Genomic DNA, 15,962 nt, shown 5'->3' with positions numbered 1-15,962 from the left:
TACCGCAAAAGGAAAGCGCGAGCAGAAAGAAATGCACATTTCATGGAGTGCTCTTTATTTGTCAGGTGTACATTGCCCACAGGGGGGCACTGAATGCGTTTTTTTTTCTTGGGGGGTTTCCTTCATCCCCCTCAAAACTTAGTGAAGTAAAGAAAATAAGCAGCGGTTGCCCATAGCAACCAATCAGCGCGGGAAGGAGACTGGCGCGGTTGCTATGGGTAACGCCTGCTCTGTGGTAACCCGAGTACAGAGGGGTAAGTGCCGCTCTGTCTGAGGGGGGCGGCGTCGTCGTCCCCCACCACCTCATGAACCCCCCACCCAGCACCGGGCTCTCCCATACCGGAAGTGGCCGTGTTGTCCCGTCGTTGCGCCCTCAGCAGCACTGTGTCACACTCACACACACCGGAAGTGGCGCTGGCTGCGCGGCGGTTTGGCGCCGGTGGAGGGAGTCCTTCGTGCGGCTGCACTTCCGGTCGGCATTTTGTTCTGTGTGAGGGAGAAGCGGATCCCGATTAGCCTGAAGCGGCCGCCGCGCACTGACCGGACTCCTCCCCTTCGCCGCCAGCCCCCCCCAGCTCTCTCTTCTCCCTCCGGGCCGTACTCGGCAGCCCGTGTCTCGGGGGCGGGGGACAGCGACGCCCGTTGTGAGGACGCACGGAGAGCTGCGGCCTGACGGGAAGGCAGTCGTGTCCGGATAGAGAGCGCTCGGGCCGGGGAGTGTACGTGTGTGTGGCGGACACTCGGACTGTGAATCTTCCCCCCCTTCCCTCTGTTGGTTCCCGGCGGCGGCTGCAGGCGGGAGGGAGGGGGGCAGGACGGGGGAAGGAGGAGGAGGAGAAGGGATCGGCTCCTTCCCCGCTCCCCCTCTCTCTACATGTCCGGATTATCCTCACCAGGCCCGGAGTGACGGAAGATCGGCTCCCCCCTAGCGGCCCGGACTGGAGGCCGCAGTCCCAGCCTGCCGCTCAGGTAACTACTCTGCTGGGGAGGTCAGGACTGAGCGCGGGCGAGACGGGAAGCCAGAGGGGCGCCTGGGCCTCTGCTAGGCCGCTGCGGCTGCTGCCCGGCCGCGGATTACGGGGCTAGCTGCGGGGGCGGCCGCTGACAGGCCGAGGCCTGGGGCTCCACAGCCGGGACCAGGGAGGTAGAGGTGACCTCCAGCCGCAGCCCCTGTGTGGAGCCCCGGGGACTGTGCGGAAACTTCTGTGCGGACAGTGGTGTCACCGAGCGGCGTGCTGGAGAGTAATACTAGTACTACTGCTGGAGTGTGATAACTAGTGCTGGAGAGTAATACTACTAGTACTACTGCTGGAGTGTGATAACTGTCTATGACTAGTGCTGGAGAGTAATAATACTAGTACTACTGCTGGAGTGTGATAACTATCACTAGTGCTGGAGAGTAATAATACTAGTACTACTGCTGGAGTGTGATAACTGTATCACTAGTGCTGGAGAGTAATACTAGTACTACTGCTGGAGTGTGATAACTAGTGCTGGAGAGTAATACTACTAGTACTACTGCTGGAGTGTGATAACTGTCTATGACTAGTGCTGGAGAGTAATAATACTAGTATTACTGCTGGAGTGTGATAACTATCACTAGTGCTGGAGAGTAATAATACTAGTACTACTGCTGGAGTGTGATAACTGTATCACTAGTGCTGGAGAGTAATACTAGTACTACTGCTACTGGAGTGTGATAACTAGTGCTGGAGAGTAATAATACTAGTACTACTGCTGGAGTGTGATAACTGTATCACTAGTGCTGGAGAGTAATAATACTAGTACTACTGCTGCTGGAGTGTGATAACTATCACTAGTGCTGGAGAGTAATAATACTAGTACTACTACTGGAGTGTGATAACTGTGTATCACTAGTGCTGGAGAGTAATAATACTAGTACTACCGCTGGAGTGTGATAACTGTCTATGACTAGTGCTGGAGAGTAATAATACTAGTACTACCGCTGGAGTGTGATAACTGTCTATGACTAGTGCTGGAGAGTAATAATACTAGTACTACTGCTGGAGTGTGATAACTATCACTAGTGCTGGAGAGTAATAATACTAGTACTACTGCTGGAGTGTGATAACTGTATCACTAGTGCTGGAGAGTAATACTAGTACTACTGCTACTGGAGTGTGATAACTAGTGCTGGAGAGTAATAATACTAGTACTACTGCTGGAGTGTGATAACTGTATCACTAGTGCTGGAGAGTAATACTAGTACTACTGCTACTGGAGTGTGATAACTAGTGCTGGAGAGTAATAATACTAGTACTACTGCTGGAGTGTGATAACTATCACTAGTGCTGGAGAGTAATAATACTAGTACTACTGCTGGAGAGTGATAACTGTGTATCACTAGTGCTGGAGAGTAATACTAGTACTACTACTGGAGTGTGATAACTGTGTATCACTACTGCTGGAGTGTGATAACTGTCTATCACTAGTGCTGGAAATTAATACTAGTACTTATGGTGGAGAGTAATAATAGTACTACTGCTGGAGTGGGATAACTATCACTAGTGCTGGAGAGTAATAATACTAGTACTACTACTGGAGTGTGATAACTGTATCACGTGCTGGAGAGTATTATTAGTACTACTGCTGGAGTGTGATAACTGTATCACGTGCTGGAGAGTATTATTAGTACTACTGCTGGAGTGTGATAACTGTGTATCACGTGCTGGAGAGTATTATTAGTACTAGTGCTGGAGAGTAATACTAGTACTTGTGCTGGAGAGTAATAATAGTACTACTACTGCTGCTGGAGTGTGATAACTGTGTATCACTAGTGCTGGAGAGTAATACTGGTACTAGTAAATAATACTGCTGCTGGAGTGTGATAATAGTACTGGAGTATAATAACACTACAGTACTAGTGCCGGAGTGTGATAACTGTAATACTAGTGCTGGAGTTTAATAATATAATACTTGGGCTGGTGTGTAATAATAGTATAATAACACTAGTGATGGAATATAATAGTATCACTAGTGCTGAAGTTTTATAACTGTATAATACTACTGTGGGAGTGTAAAAGGATAATACTAGTACTGGAGTGTAAGGCCTCTTTCACACGAGCGTGACCGTTTTAGGTCCGGATGCGTTCAGTGAAACTCGCACCATTTTGCAAGCAAGTTCCGTCAGTTTTGTCGGCGATTGCGTTCAGTTCAGGTTTTTCCCACACGAGTGCAATGTGTTTTGATGCATTTTTCACGCGTGTGATAAAAAACTGAAGGTTTACAAACAACATCTCTTAGCAACCATCAGTGAAAAACGTATTACTTCCGCACTTGTGTTTTTATTCAGAAGCCCCATTCACTTCTATGGTGCCAGGGCTGCGTGAAAAAGCACAGGATATAGAACATCGCTCATGTACACAGACCCATTGACATGAATGGTTCAGGTTTCAGTGCGGGTGCTGTGTGTTCACGTCATGCTTTGCACCCGTGCGGAAAACTCGCTCGTGTGAAAGGGGCCTAATAGTATAATAACTAGTGCTGGAGTGTAATACTATAATAACACTAGTGCTGAAGTTTGATAACAGTATAATACTACTGTTGGAGTGTAATAATATTATAAAAACACTAGTGCTGGAGTGTAATAATACTATATTCCTAGTGAGTGAGTATAATACTAGGGCTGGAGTGTAATAGTATAATAGCACTAGGGCTGGAGTGTAGAAATACTATATTACTAGTGATGGAGTATAATACTAGGGCTGGAGCGTAATAACAGTATAATAACACTAGGGCTGGAGTATAATAATACTATATTACTAGTGATGGAGTATAATACTAGGGCTGGAGTGTAATAGTATAATAACACTAGGGCTGGAGTGTAATAATACTATATTACTAGTGATGGAGTATAACACTAGGGCTGGAGTGTAATAACAGTATAATAACACTAGGGCTGGAGTGTAATAACAGTATAATAACACTAGGGCTGGAGTGTAATAACAGTATAATAACACTGGGGCTGGAGTGTAATAACAGTATAATAACACTAGGGCTGGAGTGTAATAGTATAATACTGGGGCTGGAGTGTAATAACAGTATAATAACACTGGGGCTGGAGTGTAATAACAGTATAATAACACTGGGGCTGGAGTGTAATAACAGTATAATAACACTGGGGCTGGAGTGTAATAACAGTATAATAACACTAGGGCTGGAGTGTAGTAACAGTATAATAACACTAGGGCTGGAGTGTAATAACACTAGGGCTGGAGTGTAGTAACAGTATAATAACACTAAGGCTGGAGTGTAGTAACAGTATAATAACACTAAGGCTGGAGTGTAGTAACAGTATAATAACACTAAGGCTGGAGTGTAGTAACAGTATAATAACACTAAGGCTGGAGTGTAGTAACAGTATAATAACACTAAGGCTGGAGTGTAGTAACAGTATAATAACACTAGGGCTGGAGTGTAGTAACAGTATAATAACACTAGGGCTGGAGTGTAATAACACTAGGGCTGGAGTGTAGTAACAGTATAATAACACTAAGGCTGGAGTGTAGTAACAGTATAATAACACTAAGGCTGGAGTGTAGTAACAGTATAATAACACTAGGGCTGGAGTGTAGTAACAGTATAATAACACTAGGGCTGGAGTGTAATAACAGTATAATAACACTAGGGCTGGAGTGTAATAACAGTATAATAACACTAGGGCTGGAGTGTAATAACAGTATAATAACACTAGGGCTGGAGTGTAGTAACAGTATAATAACACTAGGGCTGGAGTGTAATAACACTAGGGCTGGAGTGTAGTAACAGTATAATAACACTAAGGCTGGAGTGTAGTAACAGTATAATAACACTAAGGCTGGAGTGTAGTAACAGTATAATAACACTAGGGCTGGAGTGTAGTAACAGTATAATAACACTAGGGCTGGAGTGTAGTAACAGTATAATAACACTAGGGCTGGAGTGTAATAACACTAGGGCTGGAGTGTAGTAACAGTATAATAACACTAAGGCTGGAGTGTAGTAACAGTATAATAACACTAAGGCTGGAGTGTAGTAACAGTATAATAACACTAAGGCTGGAGTGTAGTAACAGTATAATAACACTAAGGCTGGAGTGTAGTAACAGTATAATAACACTAAGGCTGGAGTGTAGTAACAGTATAATAACACTAGGGCTGGAGTGTAATAACAGTATAATAACACTAGGGCTGGAGTGTAATAACAGTATAATAACACTAGGGCTGGAGTGTAGTAACAGTATAATAACACTAGGGCTGGAGTGTAATAACACTAGGGCTGGAGTGTAGTAACAGTATAATAACACTAAGGCTGGAGTGTAGTAACAGTATAATAACACTAAGGCTGGAGTGTAGTAACAGTATAATAACACTAAGGCTGGAGTGTAGTAACAGTATAATAACACTAAGGCTGGAGTGTAGTAACAGTATAATAACACTAGGGCTGGAGTGTAATAACAGTATAATAACACTAGGGCTGGAGTGTAATAACAGTATAATAACACTAGGGCTGGAGTGTAATAACAGTATAATAACACTAGGGCTGGAGTGTAGTAACAGTATAATAACACTAGGGCTGGAGTGTAATAACACTAGGGCTGGAGTGTAGTAACAGTATAATAACACTAAGGCTGGAGTGTAGTAACAGTATAATAACACTAAGGCTGGAGTGTAGTAACAGTATAATAACACTAAGGCTGGAGTGGTACAACAGGATCTGTAATAACTAGACCACTATAATGTTTAATATTCAGGACCTGCAGAGTAATGGTATCATAAACTTGAATAATATTATTCAAGCTAATAATAATGTGTTCTGGACTATATCATACAATAGAATACATTTTTACTAACACCCGGAGAGTATTAGTAGTAATCAGTGGTATAATATTAGTCTTGCCTGGACATCTCAGTAGCTGCAATAATCTGTGTGTTACTAGTGTGGAGCTGAAGTGATGCATCAGGATCTGCAATAATACTACAACTAAGGCTACTTTCACACCTGCGTTAGGTGCGGATCCGTCTGGTATCTGCACAGATGGATCCGCACCTATAATGCAAACGCTTAGATCCGTTCAGAACGGATCCGTTTGCATTACCATGATAATGCAAACGGATCCGTTTTGACTTTACATTGAAAGTCAATGGGGGACTGATCCGTTTGAAAATTGAGCCATATTGTGTCAACTTCAAACGGATCCGTCCCCATTGACTTACATTGTATCCGGATCCGTTTGCCTCCGCACGGCCAGGCGGACACCCGAACGCTGCAAGCTGCGTTCAGGTGTCCGCCTGCTGAGCGGAGCGGAGGACAAACGGTGCCAAACTGATGCATTCTGAGCGGATCCGCATCCACTCAGAATGCATTAGGGCTGGACGGATCCGTTCGGGGCCGCTTGTGAGAGCCTTCAAACGGAACTCACATGCGGAGCCCCGAACGCTAGTGTGAAAGTAGCCTGATAGTATATAATACACTGCTCAAAAAAATATAGGGAACACAAAAATAACACATCCTAGATCTGAATTAATTAAATATTCTTCTGAAATACTTTGTTCTTTACATAGTTGAATGTGCTGACAACAAATTCACACAAAAAAAAAAAAATGGAAATCAAATTTTTTAACCCATGGAGATCTGGATTTGGAGTCACCCTCAAAATTAAAGTGGAAAAACACACTACAGGCTGATCCAACTTTGATGTAATGTCCTTAAAACAAGTCAAAATGAGGCTCAGTAGTGTGTGTGGCCTCCACGTGCCTGTATGACCTCCCTACAACGCCTGTGCATGCTCCTGATGAGGTGGCGGACGGTCTCCTGAGGGATCTCCTCCCAGACCTGGACTAAAGCATCTGCCAACTCCTGGACAGTCTGTGGTGCAACGTGACGTTGGTGGATAGAGCGAGACGTGATGTCCCAGATGTGCTCAATTGGATTCAGGTCTGGGGAACGGGCGGGCCAGTCCATAGCATCAATGCCCTCGTCTTGCAGGAACTGCTGACACACTCCAGCCACATGAGGTCTAGCATTGTCTTGTATTAGGAGGAACCCAGGGCCAACCGCATCAGCATCTGGTCTCACAAGGGGTCTGAGGATCTCATCTCGGTACCTAATGGCAGTCAGGCTACCTCTGGCGAGCACATAGAGGGCTGTGCGGCCCTCCAAAGAAATGCCACCCCACACCATTACTGACCCAATGCCAAACCGGTCATGCTGGAGGATGTTGCAGGCAGCAGAACGTTCTCCACGGCGTCTCAAGACTCTGTCACGTCTGTCACATGTGCTCAGTGTGAACCTGCTTTCATCTGTGAAGAGCACAGGGCGCCAGTGGCGAATTTGCCAATCTTGGTGTTTTCTGGCAAATGCCAAACGTCCTGCACGGTGTTGGGCTGTAAGCACAACCCCCACCTGTGGACGTCGGGCCCTCATATCACCCTTATGGAGTCTGTTTCTGACCGTTTGAGCAGACACATGCACATTTGTGGCCTGCTGGAGGTCATTTTGCAGGGCTCTGGCAGTGCTCCTCCTGTTCCTCCTTGCACAAAGGCGGAGGTAGCGGTCCTGCTGCTGGGTTGTTGCCCTACTACGGCCTTCTCCACGTCTCCTGATGTACTGGCCTGTCTCCTGGTAGCGCCTCCATGCTCTGGACACTACGCTGACAGACACAGCAAACCTTCTTGCCACAGCTCGCATTGATGTGCCATCCTGGATAAGCTGCACTACCTGAGCCACTTGTGTGGGTTGTAGACTCCGTCTCATGCTACCACTAGAGTGAAAGCACCGGCAGCATTCAAAAGTGACCAAAACATCAGCCAGGAAGCATAGGAACTGAGAAGTGGTCAGGTCACCACCTGCAGAACCACTCCTTTATTGGGGGTGTCTTGCTAATTGCCTATAATTTCCACCTGTTGTCTATCCCATTTGCACAACAGCATGTGAAATTGATTGTCACTCAGTGTTGCTTTCTAAGTGGACAGTTTGATTTCACAGAAGTGTGATTGACTTGGAGGTACATTGTTTTGTTTAAGTGTTCCCTTTATTTTTTTGAGCAGTGTAGTACAGTGCTACTAGTGCCGAACTGATTTCTAAGGACAAGCCATAGTTACCTGTGTAATATTACATTGGTTTGAATGCCCAGAGCCTGCAAGCTAGCTAAATGGGTTATCCCATCTTAGACAATGGGGGCATATCGCTAAGATATGCCCCCATTGTCTGATAGGTGCGGGTCCCACCTCTGGGACCCGAACCTACAAGGAGAACGGAGCCGGGGAGACTTGTGGCTGGAGGATCCCAGGGTCTGTCCACCACCAGGCGCAGCTCCCCGCCTCTCCTATTGAAGTGAATGGGAGCACACCGCGCATGCGCGGCCACCGCTCCCATTCATTTCTATGGGGCAGCTCCATAGAAATGGAGGACGGCTGCGCATGTGCTGTGCGCCGTCCTCAAGTTTCTTCGCTCCGTTCTCCTTGTAGGTGCGGGTCCCAGAGGTAGGATATGCCCCCATTGTCTAAGATAGGATAACCCCTTTACGTAACCTATATAATAAAAATAAACTACTACTACTCAGTAGCTGAAGTAATCGTTATAGTAATACATTTTTACTGCGCAGATATGCGCCACAAAAGTGGCATATATCTGGTCATAAATGACCTCCATAATAATTATACCGCAGTGGTACTAATGCGGAGCTGGAGTCATGCCCTAGAGAAGGGATTAGCAACCTCCGACACTCCAGCTGCTGTGAAACTACAACTCCCAGCATGTACTTGTACAGGTTGCACTTGGCTGTTCTTGTAACTCCCATAGGAATGAATAGAGGATTGTGGGAGTTGTATTTCAGAACAGCTGGAGGTTTCTGATCCCTGCCCTAGAGTATCCGTTAGTCTATATAAAAATACACATGACCTGCTGAGTAATAATGACATGTATAATACTGCAGCTTTACAAGTGCAGAGCTGGAATAATACTCCAGGCCAAGTGTGTGCATTCCGTTTCCGTACGTCCGTTCTGAAACAAAACTAGAACGTGTCCTATTGTCCGCATTATGGACAAGGATAGGACTGTCCAGCGCTGGACTGATAACTACAGGATGAGTAATTGCACGCGGCTGTTGTGCGTCCGCTCTGTGCATTTGGTCCCCCATGCATGGGCAACGTCCGTGCCGCGGCTGGGACAGATCGAGACCCTTCAGCTTGAATAGGTCCGTGATCCGTCTGCACTGCAAAAAAATAGAACAAGTTCTATTTTTTTGCGGTGCTGAGGCGCGGACAGAAACACCTCGGAAGCACTTCCGTTCTGCATCTCCATGGTTGAGGACCCGTTCAAGTGAATGGATCTGCATCCGTGATGCGGAGTGCACATGGGCCGGTGCCCGTGTATTGCGGACCCCCGCCGTATGCAGTCGGCACACAACGTTCGTGTGCAGGAGGCCTAACAGTAATGGTACAGACTTACTAATGCCTGCATGTTCAGGTTTATTAGTCCAGAGCTGGGACAATACTCCGTATAGAGCGGCACTCGTACCTCAGTACTAACCCATATAATATTGTGTTACTAGTGCAGACTTCTGAACCGTGGTGGTAACCCATATAATAGTATTATCTCCATGTTACTAGAGAAGAGGTGGACTGATATCCCAGGCTGAATAGTAGTAATAATGGGGCAGAGGTAACCCATATTATGTTAGTGTTGCTACTAAAGAGCCTGGCCCTTATCTCAAGACCTGCAGAGGAGTATTAATACTGTGCAGGTTATCACAGTGCAGCGTAATCCTAGTACTAATCACTTATATAGGACCAGGAGATTCTAACTAGCACCGACATAAACCACAGCCGGTGTAGGGTATTGGCATTATAATAATGCCTATATTAGATGAGACGCTGTAATAATAAAAGCCGCCACAAGTACCGTATACTGCATACATGGTCGGGCACCTGATGAGGTGGAGGGTTGGTCGGTGACCACACATCAGGCCTTGTATTTCTGTACAGCGCCGCCCCTGTTTGTGTCCTCTGAAGAACTTTGATGCTTTGAAAAGGGAGGGTGGGTCGAACGTTGACTTATATCATAAAATAGTGAACAATGGCCGGTGCAAGGCGGTGAGAGGGATTAATACACCAGTATTAATACACATACCCTAATGCCTACTGGGCTTCAGCTTTGTTGGAGATGGCTATAAAGACAGGAGCCCCCCTCAGCAGTGCTCCTAAAAACCAGTACCTGGCCCCTGACCCTTGTTCTTGTCTGTGCCCCTGGAGTGGAGTAACTGGCTGATAAAGTCTACAGTATTTTGCTCCCCTGACTTTGGAGAATATCTGGCCCAGGCGGTATAAATTCCAGGTAGCACAGAAAGCTGCTCTGCCTCTGGTGGTTTTTATTATCCATTAAAGGGTTTCTATCATTTCGTATGACATAATTAGCTGTCAGACACTAGCGATCTGCTAGTGTCTGCTCTGGCCAACCATCCTACTATAATCACTTGTGGGGCAGCGGTTTTGCTAAAAAACTAACTTTTATAAATATGCTAATGAGCCTCTAGGTGCTATGTGGGCGTCATTAGCACCTAGAGGCTCCGTCTACCTTCATACACAGCCGCCGCCCAGCGCGTCCCTCCAGCCCGCCCATGTCCTCCTCCGTGTGACGCAGCGGACGAGTTCTCGCGCATGCGCCGTGCGCGGCTGTTTTCGGCGCATGCGCATTGAATGTCTGACCGCTCCGAGCTGAGATCTCAAATGCGCCGAATACAGCCGCGCACGGCGCATGCGCGAGAACTCGTCCGCTGCGTCACACGGAGGAGGACATGGGCGGGCTGGAGGGACGCGCTGGGCGGCGGCTGTGTATGAAGGTAGACGGAGCCTCTAGGTGCTAATGACGCCCACATAGCACCTAGAGGCTCATTAGCATATTTATAAAAGTTAGTTTTTTAGCAAAACCGCTGCCCCACAAGTGATTATAGTAGGATGGTTGGCCAGAGCAGACACTAGCAGATCGCTAGTGTCTGACAGCTAATTATGTCATACGAAGTGATAGAAACCCTTTAATTAGATATCCTGTAGTGGTAGGTGTATCTATAGGAATACTAAATACCGCAACAGACTATCCTGCAGTGACACTTGCTGTACCCACAAAATAGTCCTGAGAAAACTTTAGAAATCTGAGCGTCACTTCCTTTTGGGATTCACGTCCCCACCTATCCCTTGGCTGAACTTGGACGTACGTCTTTTTTCAACCGTATTAACTATGTAACTATGTTCCCTTATGCCGTGCAGGATTGTAAAGAGCGGCAGAATACGTAAAAAGTGCAATATGTTATAATAAGAAAACATGTATAATACCGTAATATTCCACAGTGCTTTACTATAACCCCAATATCCATGTATTCTACATACTCCACAGCAGTTTCTGGTGATCCAGGTACTTGTAGGAAGATTGTGATAAAAATGTATGTTATTTAGAGCAAGCATAGCCTTCAGAGGCCCCTACCTGCCAGTGTACTTAAAGGGGTTGCCCAGGTAAGAAGAAAAAAAATAAAAAAACTGCTCCAGGCCATGTCCTCGCTGACTGATTAGCTGCAGATTTGCTGGTGCAGATTTTTGTGTGGCAGATCCACAGTCGTGTGGCACCAGTAAAGTGGATGACATTTTAACAGATCTCATCCACACACCGCCTACATTCGTCCGTCACCGGCACTCCCATAGAAATGAATGGAGCAGCGCAGTACTTTTCCAACCAACCTCTGTCCGTTTTCCGGTTGGGTTCCACAGGGTACAGGGCCTCCATTCTCGTGATCGGTGGGGGTCCCAGCAGTAGCCCCCCCCCCCCCTCCTGGACCTGATGGTTATCCCCTATCCTGTGGATAAGGGAATATCTTGTAACAGGAATACCCCTTTAAGGTCATTTTACACAGACCAATGTTTTTGGCAGACAAACCAGGCGTTCACAATAATGGTCTGCTCTTCGGTGGAGGTGAGGGCTGGATCTATATGGGGCAGTTACTTGTTTGTGGGCAGCAGATCCCTATTCACACAGGCCAGTCTGCCTCGCAGAAAGTAAGATTGTAGGTACTAGCCGAAAGACACGGTGATGAGCATTCGCGCATTCATTGGGTGATCGCTGGCATCTTTTGCACAGGCCAATTATCAGGAACAAGGGGCAGTGCCCATATAACGCCAACATGCCCATATAACGCCAACATATACCAAAATATAAAGTAACAAGGAGCAGTGCCCATATGAGGCCAACATACAGTTCCTTGAAAAAGTATTCACCCCCTTGACATTTTTCCTATTTTGTTACATTACAGCCTTAAAGGGTTTCTATCACTTCGTTTCACCTATTTAGCTTTCAGACACTAGCGATCCGCTAGTGTCTGCTTTATCTAACCATCCTAATATAAGAGCTTATTGTCCTGCCGTTTAGCTAAAAAAATAACTTATATAGATATGCAAATGAGCCTCTAGGTGCTATGGGGGCGTGATTAGCACCTAGAGGCTCCGTCTACCTTAACAAACTGCCGCCGCCCAGCGCGTCCCTCCAGCCCGCCCATCTCCTCCGGAATGCGATGCTCCTCGTATTCGGCGCATGCGCAGTGAATGTCTGATCGCTTCCCTGCTCAGACATCTCCACTGCGCCTGCGCCGATGACGTCATAGTGCTCCGAGGAACAGGCGCAGTGGAGATGTCTGAGCAGGGAAGCGATCAGACATTCACTGCGCATGCGCAGAACAGAGACGCGCACGGAGAGGATCGCTTCAGCTGGAGATGGGCGGGCTGGAGGGACGCGCTGGGCGGCGGCAGTTTGTTAAGGTAGACGGAGCCTCTAGGTGCTAATCACGCCCCCATAGCACCTAGAGGCTCATTTGCATATCTATATAAGTTATTTTTTTAGCTAAACGGCAGGACAATAAGCTCTTATATTAGGATGGTTAGATAAAGCAGACACTAGCGGATCGCTAGTGTCTGAAAGCTAAATAGGTGAAACAAAGTGATAGAAACCCTTTAAGTTCAATGTTTTGTTAATCTGAATTTTATGTGATGGATCAGAACACAATAGTCGGCGAAGTGACATGAGAAAAATATATAAATAAAATTGTTTAGAAATAGAAAACAGAAAATTGCCATGTGCGTATGTATTCACCCCTTTGGTAGGAAGCCTGTAAAAAGCTGTGGTGCAACCAATTACCTTCAGAAGTCACATAATTAGTGGCATGATGTCACCTGTGAGCAATTTAAGTGTCACATGACCTGCCATTTCATATATATACCTTTTTTGAAAGGCCCCAGAGGCTGCAACACCTAAGCAAGAGGCATCACTAACCAAACACTGCCATAAAGACCAAGGAACTCTCCAAACAAGTAAGGGACAATGTTGAGAAGTACAAGTCAGGGTTAGGTTATAAAAAAATATCCAAATCTTTGATGATCCCCCAGGAGCACTATCAAATCTATCATAACCAAATGGAAAGAACATGGCACAAAAGCAAACCAGCCAAGAGACGGCCGCCCACCAAAACTCAAGGACCGGGCAAGGAGGGCATTAATCAGAGAGGCAGCACAGAGACCTAAGGTAACCCTGCAGAGTTCCAAAGCAGAGACTGGAGGATCTGTACATAGGACGACAATAAGCCGTACGCTCCATAGAGTGGTCAGAAGAAGCCATTACTTTCAGCTAAAAACAATAAGGCACGTTGTGAGTTTGTGAAAAGACCTGTGGGAGACTCCCAAAATGTATGGAGGAAGGTGCTCTGGTCTGAGGAGACTAAAGTTGAACTTTTTGGCCATCAAAGAAAACGCTATGTCTGGTGCAAACCCAACACATGACATGACCCAAAGAACACCATCCCCACAGTGAGACATGGTGGTGGCAGCATCATACTGGGGGGATGGGACTGGGAAACTGGTCAGAGTGGAGGGAAAGATGAATGGTGCTTAATACAGGGACATTCTTGAGCAAAACCTGTACCACTCTGTGCGTGATCTGAGGCTAGGACGGAGGTTCACCTTCCAGCAGGACTAAGGTTATTTAGATACCAAAATTTTGATTCGGTTTCGATACCATAAAGTATTGCGATACGCGATACCACGCAAAAAAATAAAACGCAAAAAAAGCTGCGTGCATTCCGCATTTTATGGAACGTCCGGCCCATAACAGAACAGTCCTATCCTATTTTATATGTAAAATTGGGCAAGGGGGTGATTTATACTATTTTGGTGTATTATTATTATTTTTTTTACAGTTTATTTAATAACTATTTCCCCCCTTAGGGGTAGAACCTAGGATCTTTTAATCCCTTGCCCTATTCACCCTAATAGAGCTCTATTAGAGTGAATAGGACTTTACACTGCCCCTGCTGCCCTGGGCTTTGTGCACACAGCAGCAGGGAGTAGTGTTGAGCAAACTTGTTTTAAGTTCGGGGTCTAAAGTTCGGGTTATCGAAGTATCCCGTTATGGATTCTAAATTCCGTTATGGTCCGTGGTAGCGGAATCCATAACGGGATACTTCGATAACCCGAACTTTAGCCGCCAAACTTAAAACACAAGTTTGCTCAACACTAGCAGGGAGCTGACTATGGCAGCCAGGGCTTCAGTAGCGTCCTGGCTGCCATAGTAACCAATTGGAGCCCCAGCATTACACTGCTGGAGCTCCGATCAGAAGCTGCCACTGCCACCAATGAGAGGAGGTGAGGGGGTCCTTGTGGCCACTGCCACCAATGTTTTTAATACTGGAGGGGAGGGCGCACTTCACCACCAATGATAATTAACGTTTAATATACAAATACAGCCGGCGGCAGAAACACACTGCCGGCACCCGACCTCTGACAGGGCGCTGCAATCAGTGGCAGTTAACCCCTTAGGTGCGGCACCTGAGGGGTTAATTGCAGTGGATTGCAGCACCCTGTCAGAGGCAGGGTACCGGCAATGTGTTTCTGCCGCTTGTATTTGTAATGTATTAAATGTTATCATTGGTGGCACAGTGGCCACAGCCCGTCCCCTCCTCCGCCCCTCTGCGCTCTCATTGGTGGCAGCGGCAGCACAGGGGGAGGGAGAGACTGCTTCCTTCTCCCTGCGCTGCTGAGGGAACATAGCCGCGCCGAGAGCAGCGCGATCCATGTTCTCTGATACTAAAAGGCAAATCCCGGTATCTTATCGATTTGGGTATCGAAAGTTCGATACCCGAAACAACCCTAAGCAGGACAATGACCCCAAACACACTGCTAAAGCAACACTTGAATGGAGCTTGGCCCCTGCCCAGGCCAGTTGATACTGTCGTGACGTCACTGGGCCTGCGGTAAACAGTGAGAAGGAATGCGGCGCTACTGGAGCGGCGCTGTCTTCTCAAACAGCTGATCGGCAGGGGTCCCGGGTGTCGGATCACCGCTGATCAGATGCTGATAATCTATCCAGAGGATAGATCATCAGTTTAAACAAACTGCAGAACCCCCTTTAAGTATAATGGGGCCCGGCAGAGATCCAGAAAAAATGCTGAGAATCGGCCAGACACCTACCACTGCATGCTGCTGTTTGTGCCCAGCCGATTCCCGTCATTCTCTGCCGAAACTGGCGGCCAGGTCTCTGTGCCTAACCTCCAGTGCCCTTTTCACATGGTCAGGCTTAATTTACACGTCAGTCATTTCAGTGACTGAGCCAAAACCCGGAGTGAAGCCTACAGAGAGATGAGGTGTAATAGAACGATCTGCTCCTCTTCTCTGTTCAGAGCTGCACTGGTTTTTGGCTCACGGTCGCTGATGGAAATCACTGTCCGAACACTGAAGTGTGAACTAGGTCTCAGTGTTTGGTCAGTGATTGTGAGCCATTACCAGATATGGGTCAGAAACAGAAGAGATGCAGGCCTGATACATGTAGTAGTAATTGCAGTTTACTGTGGGTTTTACAATGTGGAAATGAAAAACTTTAATCAACATACAAATTCTGACCAGTGACCATTAGAGCCTATAGGTGAAGTAGCT

At 46.7% G+C, this 15,962-nt stretch overlaps 1 protein-coding gene across 1 annotated transcript in view; it reads left to right on the top strand.

The window, feature by feature from the left end:
• The first annotated feature begins 305 nt into the window (after positions 1 to 305).
• Positions 306 to 15,962, top strand: part of NIPBL (NIPBL cohesin loading factor) — a 158,192-nt gene continuing 142,535 nt past the window's right edge. The window contains exon 1 of the mRNA XM_040420964.1: positions 306 to 969. The gene's annotated coding sequence lies outside the window, so the exon portion shown is untranslated. The remainder of the gene's footprint in view (positions 970 to 15,962) is intronic.

This window comes from Bufo bufo, chromosome 2, assembly GCF_905171765.1.
Source record: "Bufo bufo chromosome 2, aBufBuf1.1, whole genome shotgun sequence".
Classification (NCBI taxonomy): Eukaryota; Metazoa; Chordata; class Amphibia; order Anura; family Bufonidae; genus Bufo; species Bufo bufo.
Note: the sequence above shows the minus strand (reverse complement) of the source record. Positions and strands in the feature narration are given on the sequence as shown.